Source organism: Peromyscus maniculatus, chromosome 5, assembly GCF_049852395.1.
Source record: "Peromyscus maniculatus bairdii isolate BWxNUB_F1_BW_parent chromosome 5, HU_Pman_BW_mat_3.1, whole genome shotgun sequence".
Lineage (NCBI taxonomy): Eukaryota > Metazoa > Chordata > Mammalia > Rodentia > Cricetidae > Peromyscus > Peromyscus maniculatus.
The window spans coordinates 60,808,970-60,834,448 of NC_134856.1; the positions used below are offsets into that span (position 1 = coordinate 60,808,970).

The following is a 25,479-nucleotide window of genomic DNA, read 5'->3' on the forward strand; positions in this document are numbered from 1 at the left end:
AAAGTAACAACAGGTGGGTTCTACCCTAGGGCCTATGATTACCGTGGTCATGACCAAGATTATAGAACCAGGCACGAAATTCCCTGCTCTGGAGGTCTCAAATCCAACCAGAAAGTGGTTTAGTTGTTAGTTACCCTTATAACATTCATGCCACTACTGTGTGAGTGGCCGTACCCTGCCTGGCAAGTCAGTATTGCAGAGTGCAGGGTCCAGTGCTGGGTAAGACCACTGCTGTATTTTCTCTCCCAGTATCCTTCATAGCACCCGCCCCCCAGCGCTGTGACAGCTGACCAGCAGTGGGGAGTTTTCCTGGTTGGTTTGAGATAGGTTCCCCTATATTCTGCAGCCTCGGTGTGGGGTGTCTTCAGCAATACAGTCTTAGTGTATACAGACATATTGGAAAACCAAGGACAAACATGTGCAGCTTTTTTCAGTGTGGATTCTGAGGACTGAACTCAGGTCCTTGTGACAAACATTTTGCAGACTGAGCTATCTACCCCACCCTGGGCTCTGTTTTTGTTGTTGTTTGTTTGTTTGTTTATTAAATGGAATGAAGTATCCAGGCATAGTGGATCATGTCTGCAATCCCACCACTGGGAGGGGGCAAGGATAAGGCAGAAGGATGAGGGTTCAAGGCTAGCCTGGTTACATAGTGAGAGCCAGTCTCAAAAGAAATGGAATGGAATATCTGTTCCTTGTAGCTGAACCCAAGACTGCTGATGGAGCTGGCCACTTTTAGGAGGAGCTGCTGGGACACTGCAGTCCAGTCTGTCTTCCCAGTCATTGTGTAACCTAGGCTAGGGTTAAATTCAGTATCCTTCTGCTCCAGTCTTCCCAAGTCCTGGGATTACAGATTTGTGCCACCACAAAGAAGTCCTCGCTCAGAGACAATGATTCATTTCACAACCTATTATTTTGTGATTTAATCCATGTAATTATAGGAAAGGATTTAGATATTTTTTTGCCAGAGCAAAAAAAAAAAAAAAAAAAGAGCATATTGTGAAGTTATTAACAAGGTCTTAGTTTTCCTGACTACAAAATTAATGGTACCAATTGCTTCACTAAAGGGATAGCTATTGCAAAAATAAAGTCATTGTTACCTGCACAATGTCAAGAAATGATGGATGACCCCTATTTGACCTTCTGAAGAGGAAATGACGTATTTGTTCAAGCTATACACATTGTCATAGACATAGACCTCCCATCCCCTGCTCAGATGGTTTCTTGTCCTTCCCAATCTCTTCCTTCTTTTTCTTTTATACCCCTTTCTTGCTATTAAAAAAACAAAACTTTAGAGTGTTGATGAGATGTCTCAGGGAGTGAAGCGCTCGCTGCTCAAGCATGAAGACCCAAGAGCATCCCCAGAACCCACAAAAAAGCCAGGCATGGCAACATTTCTGAAAACCCACTGCTGTGGATATGAAAACAAACATCCCAGAGGCTTACTGGACAATGAGCCAAACCTATGATCTCTGGCCAGGCTCAGTGAGTAAACCCATCTAAGAAAACAAGGTGGAGAGTATTTGAGAAAGACACCCATATCAACTTCTGACCTCTAAATACATGCATATGCACTCATATACATATAGTGCATGCGCGCGCGTGCACACACACACACACACACACACACACACACATCAACTTTAGGTAAATTAAATATAACTGTCTTTAACTGAGACAAAGAACAGTTCTCACACTAGGTAGCCCCTAGAAGCGGTGTAGGATTTGTAAGACTCTAGGCTAGCTCCACGGCTAGATAATGCTTAGAGAAACAGAGAATGAGAAGTCACCTTCAGGGAATGGAAGGGAGGGAAGGGTAAGTTTGACCAGTATCTTTTTCTATTGCTATGATAAGACATCATGCCCAGGGCAATTTATAGAAGAAAGAATTTGTTTGGGGCTTAGTTTCATAAGGTGAATTCATGACTATCGTGGCAGGGAGCATGTCAACAGGCAGGCATGAGCAGCTTCTCAAAGCTTACATCTTTATCTGAAAGTAGGAGGCAGAGAGAGAGAAAGAGCTAACTAGAAATGGTGTGGGCTTTTGAAACCTCAAAGCCCACTCCCAGTGACACATCTCCTCTGACAAGGCCACACCTGCTAATCCTTCCCAAACAACTCCACCAACCTAAGACTAAGCATTCAAATCTATGAGCCTATAGTGGCTAGTCTAATTCAAACCACCACATTCCACTCCTTGCTCCTCATAGGCTCCTGGCCATACCATAATCAAAATGTGTTGAGTTGAACTTCAGAAGTCCTGTAGTCCTTCAGTCTCAACACTGTTTAAAAGTTCAAAGTCTCTGAAAGTTCCAAGTCTCTTCTGAGACTTAAGTCAATCTCTTAATTATAACCTCCTATAAAATCAAAAAGGAAATGACATACTTCCAACACACAATGACACGGAAAATATATTACTGTTCTCAAAGGGAAGAAGGGAGACACAGTGAGGAATCACTGGATCAAAGCAAGAAGGAGAAACCCGCAGGGAAAAATACAAATTCTGTAGCTCCATGTCTGATGTCAAAGGGCTCAGAAGGCTCTTCCTCTTCAGCTGCTGACTGCAACACACTTCTCTCTCTTGGGCTGATTACACTTCCTGTCTCCATCTCTTCTGGAGACAGACTCTGGCATCTCCAACCTCCTGGGGAGTTCAGTGCGTTCCAGGCTTCGCTTTTACAACTCGATGCAATGGCATCCCCAGATCTCTAAGAAGGAACTTTCCTGCCACATGGCTGGCCTCAGCCTTAATCGTGGAGGAAGATGCCACAGCCACTTTATTCCTGTATCTTTCATCATTTTAAAGGCATAGCTATGTGGCCGTTGCTGCTAGGTCCAGCAGACTGCTTGGGATGGAGATTGACCCTCCTTGAATTACATTTGCATAAGTAATATAATGATATTTTGCTGCTTTATAGGAAGAGATAATTCCTGAGACCTTTTCCTTTTATAAGTTAGAAGCTTATCTGGGTGAGGTCTTGCCTTGAAGGCATCAATCCTTTTATTTCATTATGAATCAGGCCTCTCATCTCCTTCAGCACAAGCCTTGGCTCCAACATTAAATTTTCTGGTGCTCATTTTTTTCCTCAAAGGGTACATTTTATATTTCTTTTTGCCTTACTTGCTCCTTTTCATTGTAGACCTGCATAAGAGTGATCACTAATAACCACACCATAGAGTTAATCTGAGGCTGTCTTGAATTCTCCTCTGTCAGTGAAATTAGTCTAAAACTCTTCAACTTAGCCTCAAGCAGATTCTTCAGGCAAGGGCAAAAAGCAGCCACATTCTTTGCCAAAATTTCACAGGAATATTCTCTCGCTCAGTTATTAATATTGTTTCCCTTTGAAACCTCTTGAGCTGGCCTCTAGAATCCACATTGCTCTCAGCACTATTGCCTTCCAAGCTCCTTCTAGAATGGCCTATTAAGCCCAACTCACAGCATTCAACCAAATTCCCAATCTAAAGTCCCAATGTCTTTGACATTACTCAAACAAACAAACAAACAAACAAACAAAACTATCATGGTTAGACCTGTCACAATATCCATTCCTGGCACCAAATTCTGTCTTAGTTACCTGAATTCAATTCCCAGCACCCACACTGGGTGGTTCATAACTAGCTGTAACTCCAGCTCCAAGGGGAATCCAATGCCCTCTTCTAGCCTCTATAGGTACCCAAATGCATGTGCACATGAATGCACACACACATGCACATACATACACATGAGCAATGAAATAAAAATTAAAATATGATGGCTGCTTTATTCAATTTTGGTTTGCTGAAGCCTTGCTGCTGTGATTGGCTGAGACTCAGCCATCTGCTAGACAGACAAGTTCCTGTTAGGATCCATACTTGTTTATATACAGAGTTAAGTTGCAGTGAGCCAAGCAAGGACATGATTATATTTGTATGGAAGCTCTTTTGGGCCAAATTCAGTTTTATTTAACACTTCTTTTTAATTTTTAAAAACAATATGATTATAGAAATCTCCTTGTGAACTGAATCTCTCTGGGGAAGCCACAGCTTGGTAGAAGAGCCTGCACATTGACCTTGGAAAACCAAATCATCATGATTGTGGTGAGAGGAAATGCTGAAGATCAAGAGCCAGAATTGTCTTGGGCTATCTTTAGTCTCTCTTAATGACCATTTACTGTCCATCTCAGGATCTGACTCAACGTCCTTGTGACTGCCAGACAGAGCTCTTAGAATATAGCCTTGAGCTGAGCTGACCTCTAATGACCTCTAAGGGCCCCTCCAAAGGACGAAACTGTTGACTGCTTCTGCAGAGCAAACAGCTGAGCTCAGAGGGGCTGAGTTTTGCTTAGTCCACTTCACAAAGTCACAAAATACCCGAGGCCTCCCATTCCTCTCGCCTCAGTTTCCCCTTTCTTCCCACCCTCTCCACCTCACTTTGTTATTCTTGTTTTTTCTTTGCTGTTTCTTTTAGACAAACTTGAATATAGCTGAGTTTAATCATACAAGAACAGTTCTCAAGTTGGAGACTCCTAGAAGCAGGGTAGGATCTGTCAGACTCAGGGTATACACCATGCCACTGGGCAACCTTTGGAGGGAGAGCGAGGGAAGTGACTTCCAGGAAGCAGTTGTCTTTTCTGGCTCTACAACCCTAGAGTTGACAATGGTGTTATCTAAAGCCTGCAGATGTGGGTCCCTGCTCTGCTGTAGCCCACCTACCTGATACCTCCATCAAAGTAATTAGTAAATACATTTATCAATTTAAGGTAAAAGTAATTGTATTTATCAATTTAAGGTAAAAGTAATTATATTTATCAATTTAAGGCTTCCTCATGTTTTGTCATTATAAAAGTTTACATAAAATTTCCAAAGTGAAATATATAATTCAGCATAATTGAATCTATTTTCCTACTCCAGGGTCTCTCATGTCTCTCTTAGAATAAACTATGTATTTTAAGATTCAGGTTATTATCTGTGTCTGTGTGTAAGTATGTTGCATGTGAGCACAGGTGCCCATGGAGGCCAGAAGAGGGCCTCACATCTCTTAGAGCTGGAGTTGTAGTCTTGGGGGTTGGGAGAGAGCTGCTAAACTGATAAAGCTACCAGTGCCCTAGTCATCAAATACCATGAAATCTGAGAAAGATAAATTTCACCTATGGAAGCAGAAATGAAACAGCTTATTAAAATAACAGGGGGTTACTGGTTACCTAGACAGCTACCCCCCATTCCTCCATGGTCTTTGGGAACAGAGGTCCCAGAGCAGTATCAGTCTTCACCTCCTAAGCCCAGAATATCTGACAGACTTTCCTGTGGAGTAGGAATTTGGGGAGACCAGCCTTCCTTGTCTTTGCAAAACAGGGCAATCAAGTCCCCAGTGTCCTGTTTGTCCACAGTCTGGACAGGATCTTGGCAGCAGTTGAGGTGAAAGGCAGTTTTTTTCACTCCATGACTGGCTTTGCTATATTTAAAACAGGCTCCAAAAGTTCTTCTGTTCCCATCCATCTTCCTTGGAGGAGATAGGGGTACTTCCAGGAGCTGGCATGTCTCTATCATGCAAAGCTTTCTTATTAAATGCCATATTCTTAGATCTCTGAAGCATTTGAGGATCAGAGGATCATTATAAGGGGATTTTAGGTATATCTGAACGAAAATAAACTAAAAATGTTGTTTATTTAGTTATTTGTCTTAGGCTTAACTTTGAGTACATATATAAGTTAAATATGAACATATTAAAGAAGTTTATCCTTTGTGAGGTGACTGACAGTTAACTTGTATGTCTTGTAAGATAAGGATTTTATAACTTTATCCCTGTTAAGTTTAGCCTTAAGAACATAACAATTTCTGAAAAGCAAGGAAGTTAGACATACATTCTCAAATTAGTCTCTGTTAGCCTGAATAGACCTTAAGTAAGGAGAGACCCTTTGTCAGGCTGCTTAGGTCACCATTTTACTGCATCATGAGATGAGAATGCTTTAATCTCTGGTTTTCAGCTGTGGTTCTACATTTTTATTTCAAGAATAAAGACTTAGAGCATAACCATAATTTGTAGAAGGTAAAACCAAATTTTAAGAGTGTAAACAATTTAGTGTCTCTAAAATCAACACCAAATGGATTACTCTTACATTACAGAATCTGGCTGCCAGCAAGATATGCCCCTGTATGTGAATGCATGAGGTGCAGCTTTAATACCTCAGTAAACCAGCATTGTTTTAAATCCAATTTTTATAAACCTTGTTCTCAGGACAGGACAGGAATTAACATACAGAAATTCATTCTAATCCAAAATATCTTGGAGACCTGTTGTCTCCTTGGTGGGACCACTCCATGTGGTCACCTTTAATCAAGATGGCTATGAAGTCATATGACCTCCCTCTTCTCCATCCTTAGTCAAAATGGTGGCTGTCCACAGGGCCGTACTTATGGTGGTAGCAAACCATGTGTTGTTTTCCGGAGCAGTTACAATTAGAGTTACAAATTTTAAGTTAACTTTTTGTTACAGATTTTAACCACACCCAATTCCTTAGCTGTTTTTTTTTAACAAGACAGAAGAGCATAAAATAACTTTAATATTATTTATACCCAAATGCCATAGGAATCTCTGTCATTACATCAGATTCAGTGGCCAGAAATCACAGAGGCAAATTCTGAGCCCCGGCAGCTAGGTGTAATAGTAACTGCTGAGCTATTACCAAGACACATGGAACAGGTAAACTCAGGCCTCCAAGACCAGTCAGAAACAAGCATGCAGTGGCCACATACGCTCACACACCCAACTGAGCCTGAAGTAATCCTGTGTGGCTCCCATGTCCACATGAAAACAGACAGGCACAGATCCATACATACATAGAAAGACAGGACTTCTCTAACAGCAAAATAAACAAAATTTTCTGGGGGAAACAGACTTTGTTACAAATTATATAGATTTTTAAACTATGCCAGATTAGCAACTTATAAATAAATCCTGAAATAAGAGTTTACAGTATAGAATAGCATGCAAGGAATCTTAGGAATAAAAGATTTTTTAGGAGTGAATAAGTAGAGCTGTAGAGACTTGGGAGTGTGGGTCTGCAGGCCAAAAGATCCAGAGTCACGTGGAGAATACAGCGGGCTAGGGTTTAAGCTCTGGGTCTCCCAGGCTGTTGAGAGAGGGGAGCAAGCACGAGAAATGTTCACATGGGTGCAGTAGGCTGCAGGAGACAGATGAGCACACATGTATCCATGTGGAAAGCAAGGTAGGAAGAATCAGACTCTAAAATTTGGAATTAGATTCAGTCGCAGATCCATACATACCCTACTGAGGGCCAGATCAGCAGATGCTGTAAAGGGGAACACAAGCACAAGGATGGGACATTCACGCAGTTTAGGGTGGGAGAGCAGCAGAAACAGGCAAAGAGAATGGATCCATTGAAAAAGGAAAACTGGGTACCTTCTGGTGGGCGCTGCCAAGGTGTGCCATTAAAAGAATGCATCAGGAGCTACAGAGTTAGTGCAAGAGGTTTATCGGGAGATGGGGAGAGTGAAAGAGCAGAAGGCCATCTGGGAGGGGAGACACGAGAGGCAGGTAGACAGACAAATGGAGAATGGGCGGAGCAGAGTGCAGACAAACACTGAACGGGGAAGGCACAGGAGTGTAAAGCTCGAAATCCTGGATGAGGGAGTTCAAGCCATGGTATGGTGTGAGACAGCCCCAATTTGGATAAATTTTGCAGCAAACACCCCAGGGGTGACTGAAGATCGGGCATGGACCTGCAGTTACCCATTTACAAGCCTCTTTCTGGAGACTGAAGGCTATAGGACTGTGACCAGTGCTACAGTCTAGGACCGAGGGGGTGGGTGTGGGAGCTGCCTTTGTGCAGAATGTCTCCTGTACAAAGGACCACATGGAACAGAGACCGTCTCTGCTCTGGAAACGTGCCTGGGTTGTTGGGCACTGCAGCAGTGTGGCAGGAACTCTGGAGGTCCATAACCCAGAGGGAGTCTAGGCTCAGAAAAGATCCCGGACCTCTTACAGGCTTTTGGTTTGGAAATGAGTGACTTACCTGTGCCTAAGAGTTGATCTGGTATGGCGGGGAGGTTTGGGGTAGATATTAAAGACGAGTGGCTTCCCACGCCATGCCGAGGGACCAATGGGTAATGCTCAACTCTACCCAGGCTTGCCACCAAGAAAATAGGTTTTCATACCCTGATAACAGGTTTCTCTGCTGGCACAGTAAACCAGATCAAGCCAAATTAAAAAGACCAGGTTTATTGAGCAAAGTATCCCTAGGTGACTTGCCACCGCTCAGAGGTGAGGTGGGAGAAAGGAGCAGGAGACATCACGTGGCTGTTCTTGAGGAGGGGGCTTAAATACCCTGTAGGTACAACCTTGAGCAGGTAGCAGCTTTGGGGGAGGAGTCTTAACTTTTGGCAGTTTTTCTGAAAGGTGCAGGATTAGGAATGGGGAAGTTGGAGACTCCAGTTAAACACACACTTCTTTTGGGAAAGATTAACTTTTCAAGAGTACTGTTGTTTTGCTTTGCTGAGGTAGTTAGAGGCCTAAGGAGCTTTTCTGTAGCAGACATCCTTATGTATTTTGATTATCAAATACCTTTTCCTAAAAGTACCAGAATTACACCTGACTCTCCTCATTCCCTGTCCACTGCAGAGATCCCAGACTGATTCATTAGTTCCCACCATCTTTTAAACGCCTGTGAAGAAATGATTCTCAGTTACTTCCACACCTCTCATGGCAGTTACGATGTAGAGACCAGGCTGGGAAACACTGTGGATGAGGTGGATCTGCAGCTTTTATAAATGTGCCCTGTGAGCCGTTTTAGCACTGGCTCATTAAGGTTCTCATTTCAAGAACATCCCCATCCTTCTGGTCACGTCAGGATAAGCACAGCATTCTCCATGGGTTCCATAAGCTTGGACTCCAGAGTGTCTCTCTGCCTAGCTGTGACATAGAGTTTATTTCTAGGTACTCCAGCCATCTTGTTGCTGCCCACTCCCTCCTCCCCCCTCTGATGACGGGAGACACCCGGTAACTATCAGCTGTCTTCACTTGCGATGATGATTCCCTACAATACTGAATACGGATGGTCTGTGCACAAACTCCTCTGTAAATTCTGATGGTGGAAAATTAAGTAGTTCTGTAGAAAATGGTTGGATTAAGAGATTTTTTTCAAGAATTGAGTGCATAATGTTAAATAGCATTCAGGGGTAACCTATGCATAGATCCTGGGACTGCACACTTTGAGAGACACAACAAACCTTAGCTGCCCACTTTTCTTAGTTAGGGTTTCTATTGCTGTAAAAAGACACCACGACCACAACAACTCTTATAAAGAAAAACATTTAATTGGGGGCTGGCCTACAGATTCAGAGGTTTAGTCCATATTGTCATAGTGAGAAGCATGGCAGTATGCAGGCAGATATGGTGCTGGAGAGGTAGCTGAGTTCTACATCTTGATCCACAAGCACTAGGAAGGGAACTGTCACAGTAGGCATGGCTTGAGCACATGAGCCCTCAAAGCCCACCTCCACAACTTCCTCCAACAAGGCCACACCTACTCCAACAATGTTAAACCTCCTAATAGTGCCATTCCCTATGGTCCAAACATTCAAACACATGAGTCTATGGGGGCCATTAGTATTCACACCACAGCACCATCCCTGGTCTCCACACCTGGAGTCTTCTCTCCTGAGCTCTGTCAGCACCCAGCACACACTGTTCACATAGACACTCTGCAACCTAGGCAGGTATTGGTAGCATCATGAACACCTTGGAGTCCAGAGAGAAGGAATGAGAAGAACCACTGAGAAAGCAGCAGATCTGGAGAGAAAGAAAGAGTCAAGTTGGAACCTGGTCTACCTGGTTGATGGATATGGAATCTTCTCATGATGGGAAAGGCCAGATTAAATATCCCTTCCTGGGGATGTTCTTCAGGCAGTAGGCTAGAAGGAAAACAAATAAATAACCAAGGTTTTTTGAATACAGCAGTGTGTTTTATGAAACAGCCATCTTTGTTTGTAGGAGAAGCAAAGTCTTGATGTTTTCAAGCACCCTGTGACCATCTGCTGGGGAGTTTTTACTCTCAGCCGGAAGTATCGATATCCTAAAGGCGGAATCAGCCACTGTGTGCTAAGAGCAGGGGCACAGTCCTTCAAGAAGTGGGAAAGTGGGGAGCACTGAGTGACAATACCAATGGTAGATAGACATAGAGACCAGCTCTATAGCTAGAGTTTTTCTCTTCGGGTACCGCCAGGTCCTGGCAGTCCCATAGCCCACTTATAAAATAAACATACAGACGCTTATATTATTTAAACTGCTCAGCCATTAGCTCAGGCCTACCATTGTCTAGCTCTTACTGTTATACTCAGCCCATTTTTGTTAATTTATATGTCGCCACGTGTTCTGTGGCTTTACCTGCTGCCTTTACATGAGGTTCCCTGGACGGCAGGCTAGCGTCTCCTCCTCTCCACCCTCCTGTTCTCTCAATTCTTCTCTCTCCTTGTCCCGCCTATACTTCCTGCCTGGCTACTGGCCAATCAGTGTTTTATTTATCAATCAATCATCCACAGCACAGCTCTGAACACACTGGACTGCTGGGACTGCCTCCTGGTTAGCCTTTGTTGTGTGGGGAAGCAGGGGCTGAGAATATTGGTAACTTTTTTCATTGCTATTAGAAAATACCTGACTAAAGCAACTTAAAGAAAAAAAACAGGTTTAGTCAGGCTCACAATTTGAGTAGAGACACAATCTCTTGTGGCAGAGAAGGCATGATGGCAGGACCACAGGGGATTGGTCACACTGTGTCCACTGTTAGGAAGCAAAGTGGTGAGTGCTGGTCACCAATTCACTTCCCTGTTTTTCTCCATTATATTCAGGCTAGTACCTCAGCCCACGGGATGGTGGCACCCGCATTTAGCACGGACCTCCCCTCTTTAGTTCAACCTTTCTGGAAACATCTGCATAGACACACCCCAAATGTGTGTTTTCAGAGTGATTCTGATCCCCCGTAGTTGACAATCACGATGGACCAAGACACTGGAGATCTTGCTTTACTAAATATTTTCAGCACCCGGCAAGGTGCAGTGGGCGGGGCATCCTCGCCCACCCATGTCTGAGGTGTCCTTTTTGGAAGGTTGTGAAGTGGGTGTTAGAATCATGTGGCAACATCTTCAAACAGAAGTCTGAGCTGGGGTCAGGGCCCAAAATATGCAAATGTGGCCTGCCGGTATGTCAATCCCAGGCCACGTGATGATGCCTGTGGAAGATTAGGCTGCAAATGTGATGTCCCCAGGAAGCCAGTCCTGACTCTGTGCTCATTCAACCTGGAGCTGAGTTTTACTTCCACCGTTTGGAGTAGTCTGGGAAACTGTGTTCATCTGACCTAACTTCCTTGATCTTAGGATCCTCCATTTTTAAATTGAGACAGTTTATTGAGGTGTCACTTAGACTCACCACTTTTACGTGACAGATTTTGACAAACGTCCCCTGTAGTACAACCACTCCTACATTAGCACGGCACATCTGCAGCCTCTGCATTTCTGCCCAGAATAACGTCGCTCCAGTCCCATTATTTTGCAGTTTCTAGAGCCTCATTAATGAAACAAGGTTGGCTTTTTTCACTGAGGCTAACACTCCTGTGATGCGGCCAACGTGTTCAAGTGTAAGGTTTTCATTGTGGTCAAGTTCACAACCTTCTTCTTTTATGAATTATTCATTGGGTGACTTTTCTTGGAAATCTTTTGTTAAACAAAAAAATCACAAATTCTTTCCCTTAAGTTCTTTTCCAGGTTTTTCTTTAATTTTATTTTGAAACACATTTGTCACAGTGCGTGTGGGGGTCAGAGACAACTTTCGTGAGTTGTATTCCCCTCATCATCCTAGGCATTTGTTGGGGGTGAATTGAAACTGTCAGAACACACTGGTGTATGAAAGCCACATCAAGAAAACCGGGTCCCAATATGCATTTGGCACGACAGACAAAGAAGAGGGTGTGACTCCCGCACCTGCACCCCTGAAGAAATGCACTGCTAGTACTATGATAGCAAGTGCCCCCGAGGACATATCGTCTGACCCCCTGGGTGTGAGTAGGGAGATCAACAGGCAGAGGATCCCCAGCTGTCCCAAGGGCTTCCACTGTCGATGGGGTGTGTCCACTGCTTTGCACAGCTTCTGGCTTGTCTGTCTGGACCTATTGTCTACTCATTCGTCTCGGGACCCATCCTCACCTTTCACCTCAGCAGAATTCAACTTCACAGCTCAATCAGTAGCCTGTATGCGACTCTAAGGCACCAGGACAGTTTCTCCAGGTGGTGTGGTCAGCTATCTCACCCACGGGCCCTATCTGCATTTCCATCGGTTTCCCGGGTTCTGGGGACTTCAGAAACCTCTCTAACTCAACTGCAGTCTCAGAACTCTTTGTGGTCGCTCTGTCACCCCGCACACATATGTATTTACTGTGAGATATGCAACACGTGAGCTGAGAGTTAATATTAGTAATTAAGTTTGCATTATTGTTAGCTCTTGGCAGGTTGATACACACTTTGATGTACCTGGAATTGGCCTGCGGACATCCCTGTGTGGCATTTTCTTGATTGCTGATTGGTGTAGAGGGGCCCATATCTGCCATGGGCAGTGCCTTCCCTGGGCAGGTGGTTTTGGGCTATATGAGAAACCAGGCTGAGCAAGCCACAGGTAAGCAAACCAGTGCGCAGATTTCCTACAAGGCCTCTGTTTCAGTTCCTGTCTTCATGTCTCTGCCTGGAGTTCCTGCCCTGACTTCCCTCAATGAAGACTGTGATGTGGAAATAAGGTGTAATGATGTGTAAGGCAAATAAACCCTTTCCTCCCAAATTGCTTTTTAATCAAGATGTTTTATCACAGCAACATGAAACAGGACTGATTGAAATTCTAAACCCCCGGCATCTGCCTCTGCCACATTGTCAAGGAAAACCAGACCATGTGACAAATTGCTGTCAATGAAAGCACTGACCCTTGCAGATACGTTATGCAATAAATTCTGACACTGTGGAATGGCACAAACATGTTTATCTGTGCTTCTGACATAGTGGTTGCACGACCTTCAGTGCACATATTTATTTCAAAGTCGGACAAAATGGCAATTCTGTACCCAAAGAAGTGTGTCCTAGCCATTTCCCGGAGGTACTGTCACCACAGCATGGGAGAGTCTTCTATGAGTGAGCAGGACCCATCAGAGCTACTGGGTTACTGACTCTCCTTCTATTGGAGGCTATTTTCAGCTGCTCAATATCTGGCCAGTGGAATCCAAAGACCCTGAGCACGGATGCAGAGTCTTTTGAGGAGCCTCCATGAATAAGTATTTGTGAATAGATAAGTGGAGGTCCCACAGGGCCACGCATTTATCACTCTGTTCAGGATCCTGCACTAGCTCATTCCTTATCCTGTCTTTGCAGACACTGTTTCAATGAGGAAAAGAAGCCTTCTGCCAAGAGGGACCATTATCTCCCTTGCTTGATCCAACCTCTGTTGTGAAAAGCGCAGCGCTAAGAACAAGCATGCAGCATCCTTCGACACAGAATTTGGGTCCTTTCAGTGCTGTCTGGCTGAAGTGTCTGCATGCCAGATAACGTGTTCAGCCAACGGGCTACTCTGCACATCTAGACACAACTCTGATGTCCCTCCGACCCCCAGCTTCTCTGTCACCAGACAGCTTCAGGCTTAAGGGAAACAGTTGGAATTTGCTTATCAAAATTGCTCATACATTCTGATGCTCAGCTCCCAGCCCAAACTCTGGCAGGGACTGCTCCTGTCCACTGTGGGAATCCATTAGCCCCTAAACACACCTGAGCTTTGGTACTCTCTGGCTGTCCCACTATCTGTCCTTAGAAGTTACAGGGGGGCTGGAACTGAGTCATGACAGAATATGGTCCAATACAAGAGGCAGCCTGCCCATGCTGTTTGTGCAAAGAGGAGCATCATTATGCCAGGACACGAGAACACCTACAGCCCACAGAGCCTCGGTGTGCTGGCCTGGGAGGAGGCCAGGTCACTTCTGGACAGTTGGCCACAGTCTCTGGCCTCTGGGTGAATGCAGAGAATGGTATCTTCCTCTGTGTCTGTCCCATGCTTTCACTGGAATCTTAGGGCAGGAATCTTAGCCTATGTCGCTCCAACAAACCAGGCTTAGCCACTTCTATACACTAGTTTACAAAGGAAGTAATGATGAAAACCAGAGAGCGGAGAATCAGTCAGTGGGGCCAGCTGGGAAGAACAGATGAAGGCACCCAGAGACTCTAAGTTTATCTTTGGGGTACAGACACAAGCTTAGGTTTAAACATAGAAAGAACTGGAGCAAGAGACGAGTATGAGTAATAAATCATCCTGGACAAAGTGTGGTCCTACCCATCAGTATCTCAGCCATAGTCCTGCAAAGTTGAGTGCTCATCTCTGTCATCCTCTGAGGGTGATTCTTCTCCAGAGCTGGAGCCTGGAGAAGCCTCTTCATGCCTCTTCATGCCAGATCACTGTTCTTGTCTTAGGGATCTATCCTGAGGCTTTCTCCACAGAGAGGTGGCTTCAGAACCTTTGTCACAAAGATGCTGATGGATCTACTCTTCTGTTCTTGGAATCCGAGCTGTCTCAAGAGGAAAGCTGTCTCAAGAACAACGACTTCTCTCTGTGCCTTCAACCTTGAAGAGGCATGACAAATAGGTGGCAGAATCCAGTCAAATCTGAGCCAAAGTGAAGGAGACAGACACAAGACGAAGGCAGAGATGCCAGCTTTCATCGCTTAGCTTGTGGATTCAAGTGACAAGTCGCATTAGTTCCTCTTCTCATTGCTGTGACAAAATTCCTAACAAAAGTAACTTAAGGAAGGAAGCTCAGCCGGGCTCGCAGGTTGAAAGTATTGGTCCATCACGGCGGGGGAGGTGGGGCAAGAGGGTGAAGCAGCTGGTCACATTCCATCTGTAGTCAAGAGGCAGAGAGGGGAATGCTGGTGCTCATCCTACTTTCTCTTTTGTATGCACCCAGGGGCTCCCACCCATGGGATGGTGCTGCCCATACTCAGGGTGCCCTGTTAAAGCTGTTTGGGGAGGCCCTCATAGATAGACCTAGAGGTGTGTTTCCATGGTGACTCTGGATTCTGTGATGTTGGCAATGCAGATGAACCATCCTGGGAGTCAGTGCATTTTAGCAATGGTGGCTCCCGGCTGGCCACTATACCATCTGTACAACTCTGCACAGCTAAGTTTTGCACACTGCACCCTGCTCTCCTTGGGAGAACTGCTGTTTGTATATGGCCATGTGACATGTACTTGTGTTGTTCCTTCCATATGTTGCTAACGTTTGTGGCCTTGACAATGACTCGTATGGACAAGGGCTCTTGTCCCCCACCTGTCCCAAGTGAGGCATACGGTTTAACACCTTGGCCATTCATACCTTGTTAACAAGTGACAGAGACAGATTCAAATCTGAACACGCAGATATCATAGCTTACAACACAGGAAAGTCTGCCTCCCACAGGCTAACAGTCCAAGCAGGAACGAGGATATTCTAAAGACACACATATGCCCCTAACACCCTGGGTATTGGACTGTTAAAATAATGACCCCCAAGAAATCTGTATTTCTCTGGGGAAATCTTGTGCTGGGAGAAGGCAAAGTTTAGAGTTTGGTGTTAGCCAGAAAGGGAGCTTATCTCCCAGGAAAAGATTTCACACAGCTCTAACACCTTGTCAGAATGAGATCAGAATGAAGAAGGGAAATCATGGGGACATAAGAAAGAAAAGGAGTCCTTTGCCTTGGGGTCTGGCTGATGCCTTTCTTTGGGCAAAGAAGCCCAAATTCTAACATGGTTAACAGCTACTGTGGTCCTTTCTCCCTTCTAGCTGTAAGCCTACAATTTTCTAGGAATCTCACCCAGAAATCCCATGTACAGGAAAAGGACATGTCTTTAACCCCATATGCAATCCTATAATCCTTGATTTTACATTGTCAGATTATAATTCCATCCAAGAAATCTTCAGGATCATCCTATACTCTTGATTATCAAAAGAAAGAAAAAAAGTTCTCAGCAACTTTTGAGATGTAACTTGATAGCCACCAAAACAGTACATATGGTTAATGCTAATTTCAGTTCCCCCTTGAGGAGCACATGCCCATACTTGGGCATGTCTAACTGCTTTTCTGAGTGCCTGTCTTTCTCCTAACCCTCACACTGAAAATCTGTGTTAAAATACCCTTAATAAAATCTCCAGCTTTTCAGGGTACCAGAAGGCCCTCTGCAAGCTTCCAGAGGAGGGAAGAGCCCACAGTCCTGCCCAGCTCTGATGTTATGAACCACAGCAACGACCAGCAGGGCATGATGACCCTAAGGGCACAGTGGTGGCATGCACACCTCGGCAGTAACCAACGGCTCTCTACTTGGGTTTATGATCTGTTCAACAAAGAGGGAAATTATGCCTGATCCTGGAAACAGCTAGATGCCAAGGGCTGGTGAGGTCATGGATCTTGGGGGAGAATCCGCTGCTTTACTAACCCAACCTAACCCCTAACTACATTCTAAACGTTTGTCTTTGTACCCACAGCTAAGTGTAGTCATCATCCTCTATCAAGGAAACCTCTCAGGTCAAGACCATTATAGAGAAACACGACTAATGAAAACGCAGAGTTGTGGAGCACCCCCAGTCCCAACCGATACATCAACAAGATAGCTCTTAGGTGGTGTAAGGCTCAGGGATCATTGCAGAAGATGGAGTGGAAATATGGTAAGAGCCAGAGGGACAGGGAGTTTGATGGGAGATTGTGTCTCTTGGTTATGTCAGAAGCTACACTCCTAAAGTCTCAGCAACATGACTGAACAAATATGAGCTGAGCACAAACAGTAATGGACAGGGGAAAGCCCAGGAGGCCTCAACCCTACAGGCAGCTAAGAACAGGAGGAATAGTCTTCCCCCGGGAGAAAACACCAATCAATTATTTAATATCAAACGACCAACTCCAAAAGTTTAATATCAAACGACCAACTCCATACACATACAAGTAACATTATATGTATTTAGCAGATTGTGTTTATGTATTTAAATATATATGCATATATATGTAACAACAATTTAAAAAAAAGAGGCCATGAATTTTAAAGAAAGTGGGGAGTTTATGAGAGGGGGGAATTGGAGGGAGGAGAGAAGAAGGAGAATTATATAATTATTTTATAATCTCAAAGGATTAAAAAAAAAAAACAACTCCAGCTCTGCTTCATAAACCAGCTAGTCTGAAATTCTTTTCTGCATCAAAGCCACAAATCCTGAACTGGCCTGAATCGAGGTCCCTAGAGGATGAGAACTCCTCAGGCTGTTAAGAGTGACAGTGTGGAGCCTTGTCTGTCCCCTTACTGTTTACAGAGCCACTTTGCAGGAGAGACTGCAGGAAAGAACGATGGGCAGCACCACACCTTGACCAGGACTATTTAGTTGTGGATACCTCTTGCTCTCTATTAAAACCTAAAACTAATGTCGGGGCCCCAAAGATGGACTTTGTGGGGGGTCACTGACCTCTTTGTTCCTCTTTCCAATTCGGCCATACTAAATAAACCTCCTTTCTCTGCTTTTCACATGACTTCTCTGTTTAACTGGTGTATCAAAGACGGGAGCCTGAGAATAGCCTCTTAGGTCTGCCAGCACACAGGTGTCTCTGGAATATCTTCATTCTTGGTCCCCACACCGAGTGCACCTGTGGAGGACTCCAAGGAGACATATCAGCATTGATATGGTGAGTAGCAATCCCGAGCCTTCAAAATCAGAGTCACACAACAGGCCAGATAAAGAACTGCAGCTTTTTCTTTCCTGCCTCGTACACAGACAAGGCTAAGGGATGCTTCAGGGACAAGAGCAGCTTCAACAAGTGAAGGACCTGCTTTTCTGGGTTCTGGGTACCATGCTATCCTGGCCTGTTTAGTTCCCATAGGAGCCATTCATTACCCACCTATGTTTGATTCAGAATTCGTTAAATTGCCATGTAAAATCCTTTAGGGAATGTACAGTAGAGCCCTAGATTCCCCTGGCCCAAAGAACTAAGGATGTCCTTAGCTAGCATCTGAGATATGGCAGAGACTTCCCCCTCTTTCTGTACCCCACCTGTCACATGTCTCCACCAATCAATTTGAAAAGTGTCTTGATTTATGACTTTCATTGTTCCTTGACTGTAAAAACTTCCTGAAACAGATACTCACATCGCAAAATGGAATTTGGGACATGGAATTTGGGGTACCCTGAATCCATCTTTAAGGTGAGAGCATGTTCCTTGTTGGCAGTCCCATGGCCATCTGCAGGGAAACTGTGCCAGAGGGCAGAGTGTACGCACCTGCTATGGTGGTGCCAATGGCTGTGCCATAAACGGTGTTTCAATTCCACATCGGTCCTCAAGTCCTACACAAGCTGGCAACTGCCCGTGATGTGAGCGACAGGTCTGTTTGGACTCTGAGCAATGATGGCTACATTTTACAAAGTGCAGCTCATTTAGAGGCCCTGTGCCTGGGGCTCTACTCTGCCAGAGTGCTGTTGTTACCCGAGACTCTTCCTGCTCATGCAAGGTCACAGATACCTGGCAGGCACTGATCTCTACTGCCCATGGGGCCCAGAGAAGCTTCGTAAGGGAAATGTGGCACTAGAGAAATAGAAGGGATGCTGGGGAAAAGAAGAGAAGGGATGCTGGGGAAACAGAGAAGGGATGCTGGGGAAACAGAGAAGGGATGCTGGGGAAAAGAGGAGAAGGGATGCTGGGGAAACAGAGGGGAAGGGGTGCTGGGGAAACAGAGGAGAAGGGGTGCTGGGGAAACAGAGGGGAAGGGGTGCTGGGGAAACAGAGGAGATGGGATGCTGGGGAAACAGAGGGGAAGGGATGCTGGGGAAACAGAGGGGAAGGGGTGCTGGGGAAACAGAAGAGGGGATTCTGGGGAATCAGAGGAGAAGGGGTGCTGGGGAAACAGAGGGGAAGGGATGCTGGGGAAACAGAGGGGAAGGGATGCTGGGGAAACAGAGGAGAAGGGATGCTGGGAAAACAGAGGGGAAGGGATGCTGGGGAAACAGAGGGGAAGGGATGCTGGGGAAACAGAGGAGAAGGGATGCTGGGGAAACAGAGGAGAAGGGATGCTGGGAAAACAGAGGGGAAGGGATGCTGGGGAAACAGAGGGGAAGGGATGCTGGGGAAACAGAGGAGAAGGGATGCTGGGGAAACAGAGGAGAAGGGATGCTGGGAAAACAGAGGGGAAGGGATGCTGGGGAAACAGAGGGGAAGGGGTGCTGGGGAAACAGAGGAGATGGGATGCTGGGGAAACAGAGGGGAAGGGGTGCTGGGGAGACAGAGGAGAAGGGATGCTGGGGAGACAGAGGAGAAGGGATGCTGGGGAAACAGAAGAGGGGATTCTGGGGAAACAGAGGAAATGGGATGCTGGGGAAACAGAGGAGAAGGGATGCTGGGGAAACAGAGGAGATGGGATGCTGGGGAAACAGAGGAGATGGGATGCTGGGGAAACAGAGGGGAAGGGGTGCTGGGGAGACAGAGGAGAAGGGATGCTGGGGAGACAGAGGAGAAGGGATGCTGGGGAAACAGAAGAGGGGATTCTGGGGAAACAGAGGAAATGGGATGCTGGGGAAACAGAGGAGAAGGGATGCTGGGGAAACAGAGGAGAAGGGATGCTGGGGAAACAGAGGAGATGGGATGCTGGGGAAACAGAGGGGAAGGGGTGCTGGGGAGACAGAAAAGATGGGATGCTGGGGAAACAGAAGAGGAGATTCTGGGGAAACAGAGGAGAAGGGATGCTGGGGAAACAGAGGGGAAGGGGTGCTGGGGAGACAGAAAAGATGGGATGCTGGGCAAACAGAAGAGGGGATGCTGGGGAAACAGAAAAGATGGGATGCTCCCTTTCCTATCTTTCCTTCCTTTCTCTCCCCCTCCTCTCATCTTCTCAATCTTTCTCTTTCTGCTTTTCAGTTCTCATTGATGAATCTCTTACTTGTGCTCTGTGTGCAAAGAATACCAGGATTCTTCCCAAAGGTGACAAAACTGTTTGTTCTGTCACAAAAGAGCCACCTACCAGAGGCCTGACAAGAAGTGAATGGGTCTCTGTAAGGCTGTGGTGTCTGGGAGTCAGGCTAGAGGGAGGAGGCCCTTAGATGGCCTGAGAGAGAAATAGGAGACTGCCCAGTCTGGCTGGGGAGCATCTCTGTGGAAAAGTGACCTGCCCCAGTCACTTCCCTGCTGCTTACCACTGTCCTCTGGCCAAGTCCACACTCTTCCTTCGAGGTTGAGAGGAAGTCTAGAACCCAGAGAAGACTCAAAACTTTTACTTCATCACAGGAGACAGATATTTAAGCTGAATTATCTGCATTTACAAAGAATAAGAGCTTTGAGCATCTGTGGTGAGCTTGGCAGCGATAGGGTGTCAGGAACTCCTTAAGGAGTGAATGGAGATTTCTCACCAAAATGTGCTTTGTTTAGCCAGAGAAATGTTTAAATGAGAGTGTCCCTCAGTGGATGGCTTTGAGTATCTGCCAAGCACTGACTGACTTGGTTGGTGACAGTGGATTGGATGAGGCTCCTGAAGGTCATGGCTCTTCAGTGGGTCACACGCTCATTCTTAGATATCTAGAGACATGAACCAACATTTCTGAAGATTAACTGCTTAGCTTTTACATCCCAACTCACCCTGCCTGCTCAAAGACAGATGGTCTTCTTCATCTACTCCCTCCTGGGTGGTGTATCTTGCTGGTCTAGGCATTAAGCTAAAAAAATTAGGGGTGCTGGCTGATTCTCTCGCAGATCTGGTCTGTTGCCTCCCCCACACCCCAGAGGTGTTGGGGGCAGACATGACTTGTTTGGGTTCTTGTCCTTCCACCCTTGAGCTGTGTCAACTCTGACGTCATTTTGATCTGACAGACTGGCACTGTTGGGGGGTAGTAGGATCTTTAAGAGGAGTGGCCTCCTGGGAGATCCGCAGGTCATTGGAGATGTACTCTTGAAGGCCTCTGTCCTTCCACTAGAAGGAAGGGAAATGCAGCCTCTACCACATGTCACGTGATGTGCTCCAGCCACAACATCTGCCTTGTCATAGATCTGAAAGCAACAGGGCCACTAACTCAGGACTGGAACCCCCCAAGCTATGAGCCTGAAGAAGCCTTTTCTCTTCTGTACGCTGGTCACTCCGGTGTGTGGCTACAGTGACAGACTCTGACTAACACACGTTGGAAGATGGTCCTTAGTATTGCATATGGTCTCCCCTGGTTTATGTGGCATCTTGTTCAGAAACACAGAGTTCAGGGGTCAAACAGGATGTGAGCTTCCCCTTTTTGTCATTTTTTTCTATTTTAATTTATTTCCACCTTCAGATTGTATCTTTCTGGTTTGGCTCCATCTGTTACACAGTTGGAAACATGGAAAGTGTTCAGGGGAAGAGCTGTGTCTTGGAACAGCAGGATCCTTCTTGCTCACGACCTCTCTGGGACCACCCTACTTTCTTCCCAGCATCCTCTGTGTCTTCTACAGCTGTTTTCTATTTAATCTGGTATTTACCATTGTTGTCCACAGAACAGTTTGCCAACACAAGCTGTTCCCCTATTGGGGGCTGGAACCTGTGATTTAATTCAAAAGACAGATGGAGCACAGACTCTACATCGAGTCTTGACTGAGACCATCTGGGTGTATATCCCTGCCTGCCATGTTTGGTTCTGGGGCCCTGGCCACTCTTTCTTAATTCTAATGTTCTCGGCTTCGAAGTAGAGGGGTGGTCATCTGTAAGGCACAAAAGCCGCTGTGCAGATGAGTAAACGGATGCATGTGTATCTCCTGGGATACATCCTCTAGGATGTCGGGGCAGCCCTGGGGACTGCCTCCTGCCCGTCACCATCCACTGGGCAAGGCCTCCTTTTCTACTACAGACAGAAAACAACAACAAAGTCCATCTCTGTCTTTAGCTGCTCTTCTAACTGAATTCTGAAACGAAAGGTTGATTAATTGTCGCACTGAAGTTATGGCATTTACCTGATTAACCCAGCACACTCCACTGCAGATAAATGAGTGTGTACGTGTGCGTGCATGCATGTGTGTGTATTTATTCATACATATATACACATAAATACATATATACATATACATACATAAACATATGTGTGTGTGTTTGTGTGTGTGTGCCCAAGGACATCTAATTCACAGTATAGATAGCTCAGGAGTTCTCTTTCTGAAAACTAAGGTTTACTTTTGACTTAAAGGCATATTGAATGAGCTCCTCTCTTCAAAACGCACATTAAAAGCCCTCCAAGCTGACAGTTTATAATCAACACACCAGAGAGAAAGGAGGCACTGTGTTTTCCTGCCTCATTTACTTTCAAAAACAGAATCAAGGTAATGTGTTTTGAATTCCATTATCTCACTGTCAGCTGTGGGATTGCATTTCTTCCTCCCTAGACAGGCATCCCCCCCCCCCCCCCCCGTTTGGACTGAACTTGAAGGTGAAATGACTTACTACATTGTGATAGCAAGCTCCCAATCTAACCTGACAAGGTAAAGGGAGGGGAGAGGAAATGTTCTGAAGTGTAGAGAGCAGATTTGTCCACCCAGAAACCAATATGAAATGCTTCATGTCGGATTGGGTTGTGTGATGGATGAGACTGGAGATTGTGATAATGAGTGAAATCAGTCAGAGCAGAAAGACAAGAACCACATGCCTTCTTCCATGCATAGAACCCTAGATCTAAAATGTTACACACACACACACACACACACACACACACACACACACACACACACACACACACAAGGAGGGGGGAGAATTGTGCATTTATTTATTTTTATTTTTAAAAGATTAAAAACTTTAATTATGAGTGTGCGTGTTTGTATAATTTTGGGGAGGGGTTGTGTGCACACGAGTGCAGGTGTGCTTGGAGGCCAGAAGAGGACATTGGGCCCACTGTAGCTGGAGTTATAGGTGATTGTACATAACCTGACATGGGTGTTGGGCACTGAACTTCATCCTCTGCAAGAGCAGCAAGTGCTCTTAATGACTGAGCCAGCTCTCCAGCCACACGTGTGTATTTACGTGTGTACATGAGCGTCTCGTGACATTAGAGAGGAAATTGTGTGAGGGGAGGAAGAGATCTCAGGAGGTGAGAGACTGATGGGATTCATGTAGAAGCAGAAACTGTCTGGGGGGGAAAAAGCAGAGTGGGCGGGGCATGGGAGAGGGCAGTCGGGGAGGCAAATGATTGAAAACAAAGTGTAATGACACATGTCTGAAAATATCTTAATGAAACACATTCTGTTACATTAATAAAAAGATTTTTTTAATAAAGAACAAAAGAAAAAACTCTTAGGAAGTGACACTGATGGGAGAGGTCGCAGTCACACATAGCTTGACTGTGGGGATGTTTTGAGTAATAATTTGTTAGCTGATTGTATTACTTAGTGGACATTGCATCCTGTGTTTACACAACTGTGTCTAAGCAGTTTAATCTTACAGGGCCATCCCGGCCTAGGTGGCTCATCCTTGAACAACATATCACTGTGTGGTATGTGACTGCCCGAATCTTTGCGCTCTCCATGCTGTGGGAGGGGAGAGCCGGGGAGGAGGGAAGTGTATTCCTGCTCCGCCATGACTGGCTCAGTAGGGAGCAGAATCTGTTCGTTCTGTGCGCAAATGGTTGAAGATGCTGAGTGAAGAGATCTCTCCTATTTCTTGCCTGCAAAATTAGAAGCTGACTTCTGGAGGAGGCCAGGCTGTTGGGTGCAGATGGTGCCAACTGAACACCAGGAGGGAGCCGAACAGATCCACTGTGACCTTGGCCAGTATTGTAGGACAGGGTGGTGTTCATAAAACAATCTCTCACACGAACTTTGTGAGAAAAATATGACCAGATGTAGAAGGCATGGGTGGGGGGAGGGGGTGTGAATCACAGTACAGACATCAGTGTAACGGCACAGAGGAGCAGGTGACAGATTTGAAGGCAGTTATATCCCTGTCTTTGTCACCGTCTTTCATTACAGATGGAACATGTCAATAGTGTAGCATGTGGGGAAATGTTCATTTTCTTGAGTTGTATAAAAATTAGCACAGAATCTAAATTAGTACCAAGATCTTTCTTCCCACTGTCTAATCCACAGAACCAGCATTTTTTTTTCCCCAGGACGGCCCTTCTGTCTGAACAGTATCATGGCACTGCCGTTCTCGGGATTAGATGCCGCTTTCTCAGAGCAACACTCATTATCAGCAGTCAGCTTGACAGGGCCTGGGACAGTAGAAGAGGCAAGTCTCTGGGGATGTCTGCAAGACAGTTAGTAGGCTGGGTTAACTGAGACGGGTCTACAGACCCACCCTAAATGTGAGAGGCACCATTCCATGAACTGGGGTCCTAGACTGAATAAGAAAAGGCCCAGGGGTGGGTGGGTGGTGGTAGTGGTGGTGGTTGTGGTTGTGGTGGTGGTGGTGGTGGTGTGTGTGTGTGTGTGTGTGTGAACTGAGCACCAGCATTCATCTCTCCTGGCTTTCAAGCTGCAGATACAGTGTGACCAGCTGCCTCTGCTCTCTCCACCATGACGGACCACATGATCGGCTGCCCCTGCTCTCTCCACCATGACGGACCATGTGACCAGCTGCCTCTGCTCTCACCACCATGATGGACCATGTGACCAGCTGCCTCTGCTCTCTCCACCATGATGCACCATGTGACCAGCTGCTTCTGCTCTCTCCACCATGATGCACCATGTGACCGGCTGCCCCTGCTCTCTCCACCATGACGGACTGTGAGCCAAAACAAACCCTCTCTTCCTTGCCCTGCTGTGTCAGATGCTTTGTTGTAGTGGCAAGGCAGCGGCTAAGAGACCGTGTCTGCAAGCTGCTCGCACCAGTCAGAGCTCAGGCTTTGACTCTAGGAACTCCAGTAACAGCTTTCTTTCTGTCTTCCCTCAGCAAAACCTTCCTCTTAGAGTTACTGTTTCACAGAGAACCCCCATTTCAAAGGAATCCATGCAGAGCATGGAGAACGTATAAAAAGGAAGATTTCTGGGACCACAAGTGCTTGCTTGGCTGTGTAGCAAAGCTGTTGAATTGGATTGCTTTCCTAACACGGAATCCAGTCCCAGGCCAGCCGTGGCCAGAACACAAACCCCGAAGAAGACAGGGCTTGAAGGCAGCATGGTCAGGATGCCAGCAGCAGCAGCAGCAGAATACTGGAGTTACTAGGAAATGATGCCAAATACAAGTGCCCTTGCCCTGCCTTACACATACCGGGCAGTGACAAGAACCACCTCCTAGGTCTTGAGTGACATACTGGTTTTGTAGTGGTGAGGGCAAGAGTGACAGTGATGGATGGAGGCTTGGTGACTTTCTTCCCACTGCTTTCAACCTGCAGTGGTCAGCCAAGCCTGTGGGGGCTTCCAGAGCCCTGCTAAAGGGTTTCTGGAGTGTGAACCGCAGAGGTTTCTACGATAGCAAGCATGTGTTGCCCGGCTTTTTTCAGAACGACATGCTGGCCGTCGTTATCAAAGCTT

General features: G+C 45.9%; 1 long non-coding RNA gene across 1 annotated transcript; it reads right to left on the reverse strand.

Moving 5' to 3' along the window:
* Positions 1-14,189: 14,189 nt before the first annotated feature.
* LOC121829744 (uncharacterized) lies at positions 14,190-19,948 on the reverse strand. Its single transcript, XR_006072813.2, has 3 exons — positions 18,304-19,948; positions 17,496-17,673; positions 14,190-14,911 (listed from the first exon to the last, which is right to left on the reverse strand). It is a non-coding gene; the product is annotated as an uncharacterized LOC121829744 (long non-coding RNA).
* Positions 19,949-25,479: the final 5,531 nt, after the last annotated feature.